A 15948-nucleotide genomic window follows, 5' to 3' on the forward strand; every position below is an offset into this window, starting at 1 on the left:
GAAACGCATTGCTTACGCATTGCAAATGTTGAGCCACGAGTATGGATGTTTATCACTCACATCGCACCGCACGTTACTGAAGAAGATATGACAACTTTTATTACCAATCGCCTTGAAAATAGAAATTGTATGGTAAAAAAATACTTCCTCGTGATCGCGATCCTGCAACGCTTCGATTCATCTCAGTTAAAAAAATTGCCTCTAGCCCTTGCACTCCTCTCTCAAACATAACAGAGACTGTGGACTCAACTGAGAACCCCTACGAATTCTCTTATAGCTGGTGCTATCTACCTCGCACCGGATCGTTGCAACGACACCCACACAATAAATGCTTTATGATCCACTCTTCGGTGTGTGCGGGATAAATATACTGATGATACGATGATCCTTATGGGGGATTTCAATCAGTCTCAGCTCATATGGAGCACATCCAATGAAAATGTTGCAGTTTTAAATACATCGGAATCCCGGATTAATCCTTCCTGTTCAGTTCTCCTCGATGAACTCAACTATGCAGGACTGTCCCAACTAAACTGCTACATGAATCCTCATGGTTCTATACTGGAACTTTTTTTTTCTGATGATGGGATTCCTTACCACTTATTAAAGTTGGAGCTCGCTCTTGACCCTTGGATCCAACCCGACTCCTACCACCCGGTGATTGCTCTCCGCATATTTTCTGAATCAAACCACACTACAACACCACAACATACATCAAATATCCAGAGTCGGAACTTCCAAAAGACGACGTTGACTAGAGCCATATCACCAGAGACCCGGATCTCAACCAAAACATTTTGTTGTTTACAAACAAAATCACAAGCTTTTTCGATCAGTTTGTCCCTCGTTATCGGACCCCAACCAAGCCACCCTGGTCTAAATCACGGTTAAAAGACCTGAGAAAACAGAAAAAAAGGCTCCATAAAATGTTCCGTCAACATAAGAACGAGGTCAATAGAAGAATATTTATTAAAGCTGCCCGTCTGTACCAGACATTTAATCGCTGAGCCTACGCCAACTACGTAAGAAAAATAGAAAACCGATTTAAAAGGGATCCAAGAACGTTTTTTAGTTTTGCTCGACAAAAACGAGATAGTAACAGACTTCCATCAATGATGCTTCTGAATGGAAGATCGTACACCGGTAATGTTGAAATCAGTCAAGCATTTGCTGATTACTTTTCATCAACATACGTGATTAACTCGCCACCAGTCACCAATGCTATTACGTCCAACCATATACCTGATGCTGCCGACATTCCTCTTCCTGTTCTGTCTGAAGCTGACATTGCCTCGGCTATCAACGAGTTGAAGCTTTCATTCGCTGCTGGGCCTGACGCTATACCCAGAGCTATTTTCAAACGCTGCAGAGATGCTTTAACTCCTGTCTTGACCACATTGTTCAACAAGTCTTTGCAGCAGAAATGCTTCCCTCAAGCCTGGAAATCGTCATTCATGTTCCCGGTTTGCAAAAATAGAAATAGAAATGACATATGTAATTACCGTGGTATTTATATGTTATGTGCAGTCAGCAAAAAATTCGAGATCACCATTTCGAAACACCTATCAAGTGGTTTTAAAAATTTAATTTCCAATGATCAGCACGGCTTTCTACCCAACCGCTCAATTGAAACTAACCTTATCTCTTTATTGAGCACCTGCTATCCTGCAATGGACAACGGAAAACAGGTAGACGTAATCTACACCGACTTCAGTGCTGCCTTTGACTCCGTAAATCACTCAATGCTAATTTCAAAACTATCAAGCTACGGAGTAAATGGGGCGCTAGTTCATTGGCTCTACTGTTATTTAAGTCAGGGGCCTCCAAACTTTTCAGCTCGCGGGCCGCAATGCTTAAAAAATAACTATGTTGAGGGCCATTTGACCCTACCTTTTGAAAAATTGTTTTATGCAGATGATATGAAAATGTTCCTACCGATATCAGATCAAACCGATTGTTTTACTCTTCAAAACTGTTTAACTCGATTTAACTCATGGTGTAATTCAAATTGTATGCGTCTCAACATATCTAAATGCTCTGTTATATTCTACACTAGAAAAAGAACCCCCATTGTTTACGATTATAAAATTGATGATAGATCAGTGCCGCGTAAAAATGTGAGTTGCGATTTAGGCGTTCATTTAGATAGCAGACTAACGTTACAGAACCACTATGAAGCAATACTTTCAAAAGCTTTCCGTTTGTTAGGATTCATTTTGCGTGTTGCGAAAGACTTCAAAGATCCATTCAGTATAAAAGCTCTGTATTGTGCAATAGTCCATCCTACCTTAGAATTCGCTAGTATTATTTGGACTCCGACACAGCAATATTTAATAGATAGGCTAGAATCGGTTCAACGTAAGCTCACTCGTTCATTGTTTTATCGTCTCCCGTGGTCTCGTAATTCTGTTTGTCCCTCTTACCGTGCAAGGTGCCTGTTATTTGGACTAGAACCTCTGCAACATAGAAGAAAGACGGCACAGTGCTTATTTATACACAAACTTGTTAGCGGATCTTTAGACGCCCCGTCAATTCTGAGTAAATTGAACTTTCAGGCCCCCAGTAGAATGTTAAGAACCAGGACATTATTCAACATAGAATTCAGATCGACTAATTTTGGATCTAACGATCCTTTATTAAAAATGATAAGTGCCTATAACTCGCTAGGAAACAATGTCGACTTGAACTCAAACTTAAACAATTTACGGACCTTTTTACATAGCTTAATATGACGCTTCCACAGTTTATGTTGTTTTTTTTTATTTGGTTGATTGACAGTTAAACTTCTTATGTTTTTCGATGCGTTTTTGTTAGCACTGTTCTTTAGCATTAACTATAAAAATAAGTATGTTATGTAAGCTTATGCCAGCTGGATAACTTTCGGAATAAATAATAATAATAATAATAATAATAATAATAATAATAATAATAAGCCTCCCTTTTTCATTTGAATGTCTTGTATGACCTAATAAGACTATAATATAACTCTCTTAAGACTGATAGGGCCCATCTACAGAACTCTGTTAAGACTACTTGTTAAAACCATTTCTAGACCTTTAAGATGTGAGGTGTAAATACATTATCAAAATAACAGCTTTTTGCTATGGGTATGTTCTTGAGCCGGTCTCGTAGTACAGTCGTCAACTCGTACGACTTAACAACATGCCCGTCATGGGTTCAATCCCCAAATAGACCGCGCCGCCATACGTAGGACTGACTATCCTGCTATGGGGGGGAATCAATTAGTCACTGAAAGCCAAGCCCACAAGTGGTTACAGGCAGGCCTTGACCGACATCGGTTGTTGAGCCAAAGAAAAAAAAATGTTCTTGAGACGGCAATGAAGTAATAATTATGAAGTCATAATAATGGTTGAGAATTATTTGAGAATTATTATGTTGTCTTAATATTTTTTTCTGATTCTGAAATCGCTCGCGTATGAGCAGAAATCTATGCCAAGAAAATTTCACCGTTGAAATACATTATAATAATTTGGAAAATATCAAAGCGCCTGAATAATAAGCAACTTTTTAGTATAAAAATAAATTATTTTAAAAATATAGTTTTCATTGAAACGCCCTCAATTTGCTCAAAAAGCTTTTTCAAGGCTGTGGCATAATAAACATGACGGAAAAAACTTTTGGAAAATTGCCATTTTTCTATTTGCCTTGTAAATTATGAATTGGTTTATCTACACATCAACATGGCTGATACATTTTGGATACACAAATCAACAATCTTATGCATTAAAATGGATTCCATTGGCTTAAGATCAAGAGGACTTTCTTGATCACAAGTTCAGTCGATTTGTAGTGCTGTATGTGTGGCTAAAAGAGTTTTAAACAGAACATAGCTTTAGTAAGCACTTGTGCAGACTAACAAGTTTCAGGACTCTCCACATACAGGTAGTGTCCGAGATACGCGGATCCTGGTATATGCAAATTTACACAATCGTGGGTATCTGTATTTGACAGTTCTTTGCACAAATATAATTGATTTTTTACAACATATTAACTGATGCAACATGATTGAATAATAATCACCCATTGCAAGCAAAAGGAACTTACTTACTTACTTATCCGGCGCTACAAGCGCTTTGCGGTCTTGGCCTGCCTCAGGAGTGTCCGAAACCGCTCACGGTCTCGCGCCTTCGTCTGCCAGTCCGTTATCCCGGCCTTAATGGCGGACGCCTCCACGCCATCTTGCCACCTCAATTTGGGTCTACCACGCCTCCTCTGTCCTTGTGGACGGCCTAAAAAGACTTTACGGGCTGGGTCGTCCGTTTCCATGCGTATAACATGGCCAGCCCACCGGAGCCTGGCGAGCTTTATACGCTGTACGACAGTGAGGTCGCCGTACATCTCGTATAGCTCGTCATTATAGCGGCTCCTCCATTGTCCTTCCACACATACGGGGCCAAGTATCCTTCTGAGCATCTTCCTCTCGAACGCGGCTAAGAGGGTTTCGTCAGATTTGGACAGTGTCCATGTCTCAGAGGCGTATGTGAGTACTGGTATTATATAGGTACTATATAGTCCCAGCTTCGTCCGTCGCGACAGGTTCTTTGAGGTGAACTGCTTTTTCAGGCTGTAGAATGACCGGTTGGCAGCCAGCATCCTTGCGCGCAACTCAGCTTCCATGCTATTGTCATTGCTGACCTTTGATCCCAGATAGGTGAATTGTGGGACGACTTCAAAAGTGCGTTCACCTATCTGCACGTCACGCCTACGTAGATTATTTGTTGGCGGGCCCGCTGATGTTGCCACCATCACCAAGCAAAAGGAAAAGAAATTTAAATATACGCAATATGAAAACCGCTTCTTGACGATTTGCGTTAATAGCTTATCTCAGATACAAACTGTATATATTGTTCCAAGTTCCCTTCATTCAAGACTTAATAATCATTTAATAAGATCAGTTGATCTTGATGTCTCAGTCTCAAAACATGCTTAAGAATACGTTTACTAGATAGTTAAAGCCAGGCATCTTTTAAGTCATATAAGACAGTCTTATAATCGCCTACAGAACGTTTTAACGGTTTAACAATTTTAAAGACTGTTAAGCATCTTTAAAAGACATGTTAAATCTATGTGGCTTAGTACACTCATAGTAAAGCATTCTTTAGACATGTTTAAGTCTAAAAGCTATAGGAAATGTTTCTTGGGAATGGACATACCAAACTCATCTGAAACGTTCAGGCTAAAAATTAAAATAAATAAATTATTAAATTAAATTAAATTAAATTAATTATTATCATAATTAAATAGAATAAATTTAAATGTAACCTATTCCAAACAGAAAAATAAAAAAAAAGATTTTTCATGGCATGATTGTATGTACACCATTGTTGAAATCTAAAAAGGCTTAACGTAATCGTCATCTAGGTATAGAGTATACGATTCGGTCGACGAATATTTCCGCTGTCACAGGCTGGAATTTCATTTCTCTTCGACTCATCAAAGTGAATATTATTTCCAATGGCAGTTCATTAGAGCCGTTAATGGCTAAGTATTCATTAAACAGAACTTAGTCTGTTAATGGTAGAGTTTACTCACCTGTACAAGGGTTCCTCAATATTGTTACCATTTGCATTAACACTGCTCGTAGTATTATAAACCTGGCTTAATCCGGTACAGGTAGAGCGTTGCGGATGTCTCCAAACCCTCTATTTTTGGCATTTAAATGTATATTTCTACTGACAAAATATTTGTCAAAAGACTTTACGGCTAAAGCTTCGCGTCGAGGCCAAATCTAGACCGGCTCATTGTTTTCAAGGTCAAAGTTTACTGTCTGCCAACACCATCTTCAGTCAGCTTGAGCTACTGTATTAGCTTAACTGAACGTAAATATATGCTTTACGTCCTTAGGATTCTCCTTTTAAGAGGATTCTTGCCTCAAAGCATTTACGATGTTCGTTCGTTTACCTCTTCGTTTTTAGTCGTATGGTGGAACGTGAAGGTGCTGGCTGTCAACGTCTTTTTTGTTTGTTGCCGTGTCGTCTTCTACTGATCATGACTCACTTTTACAAGGTTTTAGGCTGCGGATTTAAAATGAACAAACGGGAAGGTGAGCGCGAGGTGTACTGCTTGATCCGAAACTTCAACATACTTTCACTCGAGATTCTTGCGGGCTAGATATTAATTTTTCATACCTTACACTTCAACGTGGCCCATTACTCAAACCAATTCTCTCTTGGGAGGGCACTCACCAAACAATGCCCATACTGCTCATCCAAAGCATTACACCTATCCGTCCATGCCGTCGTCCTTGGCAAAAGCGATGGTTCCGCAAGAGGGGAGCACCATTCGCTACTGCCATCACTGGCGTTTTCTGCCATCATTGTCACTTCATCTTATCAGAAAATATTCCGGAATCGAAAGGATGAGAAAGCTGACGAAAAGACAACAACCCTCATGGCTTCAACATTTGTTTGCTTTTCGCCACGCCTCGTGCCTATCGCCCTTCCTATTTCTGTCTGCATCTTGATGTCACTCACCAAGGGTGATAATACGAACAATTTCGAACAAGAACGGCCTTTCGCATGCCGCTACATTTATATAGGGCACCATCCCTTAAATCCTGGTTCAAATGTTTTACACCTTAGATGTAAGGATTCTACATAGGGTATTTTCTCTCAGTTCAGGCAAGCTTTGTCGTAAGAGAGTGAATGGAAGAAAGAGAAACAAAACTGATTTCTGGTTCGTTTTTTTTAGTTTGTATCGTGGAGATTTTAGTCACGGGAGAGTAAACTTTACCTTTACAGTTTTGTCATCGTATGTTTGGGAATTCTTTTTTCATCCCTTTTACATTGGAAACACTAAGCCGTTAACAGTAACTGCTCCTTTGGGAAAGATAACTTATAATCGAGATTGTGTACCAAATCGCCATAAACCTTTGATACGGTTTAGTTTTTTTGATTGTTCCAACGATTGTTGCTAGGATTTTAATTGATGCACAAGAAAATGTTGGCAGTGTAATATTAATTGCTTTTTTTTCCTTCTTGATTATATCGAACTTTTAACTGTTTGCATCATAAATTAGAACAGTGCAATGATATTTGTATTACCAAATTATTTTCAACTCTAATTAGTTATGGAACATAAAAATGAAAAAGCATATATTTATACAGAAATTGAATTTGATTTAAAGTTATTAAGATAAAAACATAATATTATCCACAAACCTACAAACGACTGTTTTGTTATATGTCCTTGAACGGTTCGTGTTGAAAACATTTATTTGCAACGAATTTGCTTCACAATCACGCACATGTTTCAACCAATGTATAGTTTATGTTTTGTCCTTTTAAATTATAGTTAAAGAAGGAGATTATTTTTACTTTTCCCTTAAGTGTATCGTGTTTAGTTTCGTTTGTAGTTGACAAGATCTAAATCTTTAAACCACTTGATTTAGCGTCACCGAAGCTCAATTTAATGTGAACAATGCTTGAACTATAAACGTTTCATTCAGAAAGATGTCTTTTCGTGTTCTATTATTATTATTTGGATAATGGAATGGAATTCGGATAAGACAATGCGTAGTAATTATGTTATTTGCACCTTCCTGATTTAACACTTGCGTCTTCGTTTTGTACAAGCTCTGTTATTCTATTAAGGACGCAGGTGTTAGATTACGCTACGCTTGAACAAGTCAAAAATAAACAACATCATATTGATAGCTAGACATGGCAAGCACAGGGATAAAGCTCAAAGAGATCAGTTATGTCGCATAGCAAGAAATCCAACGCGAACGATTAGTGTTTGTTTATTTGCTTCGTTATACACATGAGCAATGAAATGAGTGGTACAATTCCAAAGAGAGAAGAGACTGAAGTGTTTGCGTGATGGTGGTAAAATCTTGAAAACAGTCTTTACATAGCTTGGCGTGAGAAATAATTTAATTGCAGAACACGCTATGCGTAGGTGATAATTAATGAGAACTACCGTGCTCCTCCATATCGAGTGTATATATTTATATACTATGATAAGCATCTCAATAATTGTTTATTAATTGATACTAAACCCTACTACTAAACCCAAATTATAAAATTCTTTTTGTGAATAAGTAAAACTGAATAAGTAATAGCTTAATTATGTTTCGTCTTTTTAATTAATATTTCCAGCAGATCAGGCGGTTATAGTTGACAAATATAATCCAATTTATGATGATGATGATAATTAAAAAAAAAACAATAATCAAGAGACAAATATTATTATCATCCAAACCATTTTAAAAAGTTGTGAGACATGTTGGAGACCTCATTCCTTCATTTGATCAGCGTTGGAACGGGAGAAAACTGGATATTCTTACACAAATTGTGTGTTAAACTGGCAACTAAGCCATCCTTGGCCGTTAATCTAACGAAAGGAGCGGTTTGATCCAAAATATCAAATAACCCATTTATTTGATCAGTGCATTTAATGATGACCAATAAAATAAGGAAAGAAGTGGGTCACATTTTGTAGATGGGTCATGCTGCAGTTCTGTATTTTTTGATTTTATAAAATTGGGGCTCTTTACGTTTTAAGTAGATGGGCTGAAATTTCAGCCTGTCAGCTGTTTGCATTGTATAGCAGTTTTCGACCAGCTATCTAAGTGGGTATAACATACAGGTGGGCTTATACCTACACAGAAAATTTTTTTTACTGAACTTCAGTAAAATTTTACTGAAATTTTTTTAACTGAAGTTTCAGTAATCCTTTCAGTAAAAAGAATGTTTACTGAATCATTCAGTAATGTCCGGTGCTCACCAAAATGACAGCTCGTTTACTGAAATCCCAGTAAAGCCATTCTCATATTACTGATTATTCAGTAGTTGGTAGCGATTAAAAAATGACGAAACACTTCTTTCAAATTTAGTTTTTATTGATGCGCAGATATTGCCAGTCGCTCAGTTCATATAAATATATGTTTCGTGTTGTTTTATAAAGTTTTTATACTGTATTTCACCGCCGCAAGTGTAGATGGTTCAGTAAGCGCTCACAGACACCACGCAATTTCAGCACGCACAGTGGATTGTAGCAAACATTTTACACACCAACACGGCTGCCAATTGTTTTAAATTACTCCCGTAAGCCGAAATACCACCTGAAATTTCACCAGGGTGCCTGTAAGCGCCTACAAAATCAACTTTTTGCACATCACGAGCAAGTAGGTACGGCATTGTTTTGTTTTGATGTTCTGACTGACAGGTCGATTTGACAGAATGAATTGCTGCATTTTCAGTAATTTGTTTTACTGATATCCAGTGAAACGACTAATTTGACACTTATTTTACTGATTTTCAGTAAAATGCGTATTACTGAAATGAATTCAGTAAATTATTTTGCTGAAAGTTAGTAAAAACATGACATTCATGCTGAAAATCAGTAAAATATTCTATTACTGAATCGTTTCAGTAAAAAACTTTACTGAAGCAGGATGAGAAAATTTGCTGTGTAGGTGTACGAATTTAGAAGGCAGATTTTTATGGCTTCTGTTTCTGAATGAAGATTTTATGAGTGTTTTATGTATTCGTCAAGCCTCCAGAAAGCTTGTTTGAACAAATTTGGTTATAAAAACCACCTAGACTATATTCACTTTGATTCTGAATTCCATCACCAGATCTCTTTAATGCACCTTGGGATAAATGTAAACACCACCTTGTTTTGTCATTTTTCGAGCAGGTACTCTAATCCAATTCTAGCTTTGAGGCTAGAATAATGTAGACTGCAAATTGCAGGCTAGTTTTATGTGTGGTTTTGTATGGTTTACATGATTTCAGCCTAGAACTGTCAAACTCCATACTAAAAGCTGACTAGAATCGTGAAGGACTGTGACAATTTTTGAGCAAGTTGTACTGATTTGGCACATCAATTGATAATTTAAATTTTGATCAAAAGGAAAAAAAACGAAAGATTCAAAATAATTCCAAATTGTAATATTCAATCAGAATTATATCAATTAATAAATTATGTTGCTAAAATCAGCAAGAACATGCAAAATTCAACAAAAACTAACTGTATATTGGCTGGACATCGAGTGATTCGATTTACACGGATATTCGAGATACGCGGTTCAAGCGTATATCGGGGACAATCTGTATTTGGCAAAACATTACGAAAAATTTAGATAGAAAGACCGAAAGGGCAATTCATTAGTCAACAATTAATTAATTTACAAAGCATATTTCATAACACGATTTATATTATAAAAATGTACCTATATGCGAATAGATCCACGAAAATTATTATTTTCTTTTTTTCTATTTCTTTAATATCCAACCGATTTAAAGAACAAACCCAGAAATAAACTTTTTTTATTAAATAGATTATTATCAAACAATATGTTTGCAGTCAAGATGTTTGGAGAGTACAACATAATGCACGGTGCTCGGTGAAGTAACAGAAATATACATGAGCTTTTTATGACGCACTTCAACGTTTGTCTGTCTGCTTACCCACCTGATATTTCGTTTCGTAGAACCGTCATTTGAGTATCTCTCTCTCCGTTGCAAAATCCTTCTGCTTTTGGTCCTTCTAAGTCCTGCTTCTGCTGAACCTTGCTAATCTAACGTTCTGCTGCAGGTAACGTAATGCTTTACTGCTGCTTTCAACCACTCGTAGCACTGTTTGTATGGGAGTATTTTGAACGGTGTAATTTTTTCCGTGCAAAAAGACAACACGAATCAACATAGCAAGCATATCGTGTTGTTCCAAGCACGCGATAGTGCTCGACGCAGTGACCGGGTAAAGCTTTGGTAAAGGCCGATAGAAATACTGACCATCTTGAATAACATACCAGCATATCGGCCAACACCTGTGAAAACGAAAAGCCAGTGCCCGAGCTAGAGGAAAGGAGAATATACCAACTGGATAAAATCCTACGTACCTCATGGAGTAAAATTGGGGTTTTCCTCGCATAGAGTGAGTTGGATTTTTACGAGTTTTGTGAGTGTGTGTTTGTTCGCGTGAATTAAAATGGCTTGAAACTTTGATGAGGATAGTGGAGGTAGTGGTTCAGCTGGTAGTTGAAAAACAAGCTTACTATCTTCAAGACGTTGTTTCAGCTTCTGGGTTTTCTTGGCTTCGTTCCGTCTGTTGGAGGTTAAGCTTTCCTCATCCACCGTTTGCTACTAATGGTTGAATCTGGAATGAGCTCTATTTTTGGACTTTCATTTTAGATAATAAAACTGTCACAGTTGCTATTGTAACAAATCTTTACCAAGGGAATATAAGGGTAACTTATCGTTCGAGGTACTAGTATGATACATTTAAGATGCAGCCAAAAACAATTTTACTATTAACATAAAGAAATATGTTTCTGTTAAAAATGTTAAAAATATAAAATAAGCAAAATGACCGTTCTGTTCCATTCTGAGCAATAAAATAAAACAATGGATTCGTTTCGCTTGTTTGTATGTCACATCTGGAACTACCCATTAATATCTTCATGTTATTTGATAAGAACATGTTATCGAGAAATAATAGTAGGTTGGTATGTTTTTGAATCCCCACTGTGCTATTTGATTTTTTTTCAACAGCTCTTTTTTAGTACATATGTTCATATATAACATAAGAAAATATGTCATATGTATCTATTTCATAATAAATAAATATGCTCAGGTTCGTAGCGTAGTGTTGGCCGGCCACCATCAAGGGCGCCAGGGAAGTAAATTCAATACATAACGTTTTCGCAGAATTTTTATGGATGTTTGATTAGTCTCGAAGGATTTTTGTATTTATCCCGATTTTATTTTGGATTTGACTCATGAGCGTTCAATTTAAATGCACATGACAAGGAAATAAATGTAATCTTTTTCAAAACCCTAAAATCTGTGTCATGGGATGCATGCATTACGGTTTAAGAAAATATAGATAAATGTATTAGATTTAAGCACGTATTGAAAGTTGTAGTGGAAAATTAAATACATTTTGAAGAACCAACAAAAGTTATCAGGAATTGTAATTAAGCAAAAACTCAAACTTGAGACGGTTGAGATAAAGATGCATGCAGGCAGGCTGAGAGGGTAATTGAGGTTAAAAAGTAATAAAAAAAAGTTAAATAGTTGAGTGTGATACCTGATGTTGTTCAATGGTGCAAAAAATGTGCTTCTTGAGATGAGCCCGTGAGCGAGATAGTTTGCTTATAAATTGCTAACATGATCAGTCGTCTCCAATTACACTGTTCAAAATCAAGTACGAAACTCATGGAAAAAGTCACCTCAGCACAGAAATCACAGCAGCGGGGACCGCCGTGTTTGTATGTTTGCCAAGGACGCCAGGATACCACACTACGGTTCTGAGTATATTTGCAGCGTAAAGCTTTTTAAGAATGCAAGAAAAAACTGAAATTGTATCCAAAAAATAATAATAGTAATAAATCTTAGATAAAAGGCAACGTAGATAGAACATTTACATAGGAAATATAAGTGTTTCAATAATTATATGCTCGAGTTTTTTATAATCGTAAAAACTGTCAGTCAAGACTCTTGATTCTCCTAAAGGTTGGGATTGTTTTCCAATACGTTAAATGCAATGGAATTAAGATCCGATGATTCATTAGATGTTTATTTCTTGTCTTTTCTGATTGCAGGTATGTTTTAAGTAACTGAAAAGCAGTATTCCCCAGTTGCAGCGAGCACTATACAATCTTTACATGGGGATCAACAAGGTCAACAAACCATTGGAAAAAGCATGATGGAATGGAGTTTTCTAAAGGCGCAACTTCTTTATCAAAATTGTCATTGGAATGATATCTACTGATCATGTCGACGAATGGTGAACAAGATCAAGTAAAACGTTACTTAAAACCTGATAATACGTGGATTTTTAATTGGTAAATAGTAAGATGATAATAATATGCACCTATTACCCCAACACAGATTTGAGAAGAACGGAAGTATATTTGAAATATGTTTAGTCTAATGGTTTCTTGGGACTCAAATCGAGAAAATCACGATTTCATACACATTTCTAATTCCATCAGAAAAGTTTCATGTTGATGCTGTGGAACTTTGAAAGTAATTTAAAAAAAAAAAAAACTATAGGATAATTTGGGAGTGTGCTTTGCTAATGTCTTTTACTGGATGGTATGGTAAAGTGCAGACATAACACACATTAAGGTTATACTAGCATCGATATCGATTTTGGTGAATTTTGTCATTGGAAAAAATAATGATTTCTAAAAAAGCATGCTTAGAATAATTCACAATAAATGAAAGGCCAGTGCCGATAACGAGATGCGTCCTGATATTTCGTGAGCGAACTACAAAGTTTAATCAATGTTTCCCTTCAGTATGAATCAGATGGTTGGTTCATCCCTTTTACACACTCCATGTTTGTGTGATATCACATAAAATAAAACTACCCCAACCTAAACCCCACTGTGCATACAACTTTATGCTGATCTCAGCTCATTGATGTGATGTTTCACCCGGCGAGTCTGTATATTTTTTTTCTACCGAACCCTTCTTGAAAGCCTGACAGAAGCTTTGTAAGGTTCACTTGAATCGGCTACGATCGGGTGGGAAAGTGAGTGCTCGTGCGGAACGTTAAGCGTATAAAATCAATAATCAAACGAAGAGCAAGCAACCAGCAGGGAACACTTCTTGCACAAACGAGTTGTAGGGATTTTTTGAGAGCAGGAGAGAATTTCAGTAAGGGATGAAGGAAATATTTGATAGCAGGAGGGGTTACTACAACGGTTTTGAGGTAGTTTAAAAAGGAAGAGAAATTATGTTCATTCAATGTTATTTTTCGTACGTGAAGTTTACGTTGTAGTATGCTTTTTTACCATTCTAGATGGTTTGGCATTGATGATAGTCTTGTACTGTTTTTTCCTAATTGTTTGATACAACATTATTAAACTTGTTATGTACAGCTTTTTATAATAATGTATCGAATTAGTGCACCACGTGTTCTGATGAAAGTTGTCACAGTTAAAATCCTCCATTCTATTGTCATTTCACTCATTTCAAAATAGGTAAAAAATGGATGTTTCTTTGAAATATTTTTTAACTTCCACTTTTTAGCGCATCAAACATCAAACAAACCGAGTGAAGCGCCGCCTAATTTCCTTTTTTTTTTAAGTACTTCTATGAGCTCGTGAGCCGACCATGTTTTGGTCTGATCCTTCTGTCTACAACTCAAATCACATGGTACCAACACATGCAAAACCATCGAAAGCTTTACCGCTTGCCTGCTTTGTTCTCGCAAGAGCTTTTCATTCATTTCGCGTATCCTTTCACCTTCCTTGTGTTGACACCGCAGTCAGATGGTTTTCCCGAACTGCCATTTAGAGACAACGAATTCGTTCGGCGTAGTTCGTCTTACGTTCGGGTGTATGACGAAGGCGTTTGAGATTGGCTCTGAGCAGAAACCATCGCATACGATTGTACTTTCAGTCAGTTCCATTTTCACAGCCCAATCGGTAACATCTACTTGTCTGTATGTTTCATAGTGTGACACATAACATAGACAACACACACACACACACACACACACACACACACACACACACACACACACACACACACACACACACACACACACACACACACACACACACACTTCGTTATATATTCAGCTCTACTGGCAAATCTCCGTGACACAGGCTTTAATCGTAACCCCTTTGCCTGTTCCGTTTTCAAAACAAAAGTTGCATCATGGTTGAACTGCTATAGTTACTGCAGTGATTTGTTCATTTTGCAGAAAACACGGACAAAGCGCTCGGAAAATGTCGTTGACATTGCAAATTATGACGAGTACGTGTAGAGGACACGTTAGAAGTACATTCGATGCCGTCTATAAAATTATTACACCGTTTCACAGATCTAATCCAGTGCAGTTTCAAGTTTAAACTAAATTTCCTTTAAGTGTTTCACTTACGATGTTTCAAAAATATGGTACAAAGATTAAATAAACAAACACGTAAATGGAAAGTCATTTACGTTTGTTTGGTTGTGTTTAGTTTCGGACTGTCCGCTAAAGAAAATATAAATAAATGAAGTGCGTAGTGGCGAAATCAATGTCGGAGTTATCAAACCACGGTCAAATCATTCAAAATTCTGTTTCTGTGTGTGAGTGTTGTGCCTCAGTTCCTCGATACCGAGAATGACAAAAGGTGTCCCTTGCCACACGTCACTGTTTTGGCATTAAACATGTTGGCTTCTCCTAGCATTCGCTTTTATGGTCGTGATGAATGAATGCAGTGCAGTTCATGAAGAAGAATCTTGTGGATAAATGTTGCATGAAAAAAAAGTGATAATAAGAAGTTTATTGTTCATAGTTCATTTATTGTTAATATTTAATAAATATCAATCCAATCAGGAAAAGAAATATTGTATAGTTATTATGGTTAATTTTAAGAGAAGATATTCAGGTCAGCATACATTCAAACAATATCCCAGCCAAATTGATGAGCAGTGTAATCGTAGCCCGACCCACAAACCTAACAAACAAACGCCTCCTAGACACGCTGCGACCCTTTGAAAATCAATATGGCATGCTTATAGCTTTGGCAAAACTTAACGTTGATCCGCAGCACGTGACAGCGGTAACACTTTGCTGTGGTGAGCGACACACATCAACGGAATCATTATGTTGAAAATTAAGGCTATACTAAAGCCAATCGTATCATTAATTATCGGTTCCTGCATATTTTGAAATAAAACTATCTCTTAAAGGCTATACCATAAAAAAATTGACATTTGGTTATCGTGGATTGTATGTTTTGCATTTTTTACTGAATAAAGAAAGCCGCTGCAGGTGTATAATGGATTACAACAAGCAAACAACGATACAAAATTAAGAATGTGTAGTTCATCGATCGTCTCTAAACCTGGGAGAAGCCGAAAATTCGTGGTGTTATAGCCTTCGTTACGAAACGTTCGGTCAAGGGTCCAAATGACCACTAAAATCGAAAGACAAACCTGACTACAATAAACTTTCGTGTGCATTTTATTCAAGAAA

At 37.0% G+C, this 15948-nt stretch overlaps 1 protein-coding gene across 4 annotated transcripts in view; it reads left to right on the top strand.

Annotated features, from left to right (window-relative positions):
* The window catches only part of LOC120956139 (pleckstrin homology domain-containing family G member 5), a 100577-nt gene that overhangs the window by 26351 nt on the left and 58278 nt on the right, over window positions 1–15948 (top strand). Inside the window, exon 1 of one of the 4 annotated variants that reach the window (XM_049609656.1) lies at window positions 12585–14424. The exons of the other annotated variants lie outside the window; for them this stretch is intronic. The gene's annotated coding sequence lies outside the window, so the exon portion shown is untranslated. Of the gene's footprint in view, window positions 1–12584; window positions 14425–15948 lie in introns of those variants that run through there. 4 annotated transcript variants of the gene reach the window in all.

Source organism: Anopheles coluzzii, chromosome 3 (genome assembly GCF_943734685.1).
Source record: "Anopheles coluzzii chromosome 3, AcolN3, whole genome shotgun sequence".
Classification (NCBI taxonomy): domain Eukaryota; kingdom Metazoa; phylum Arthropoda; class Insecta; order Diptera; family Culicidae; genus Anopheles; species Anopheles coluzzii.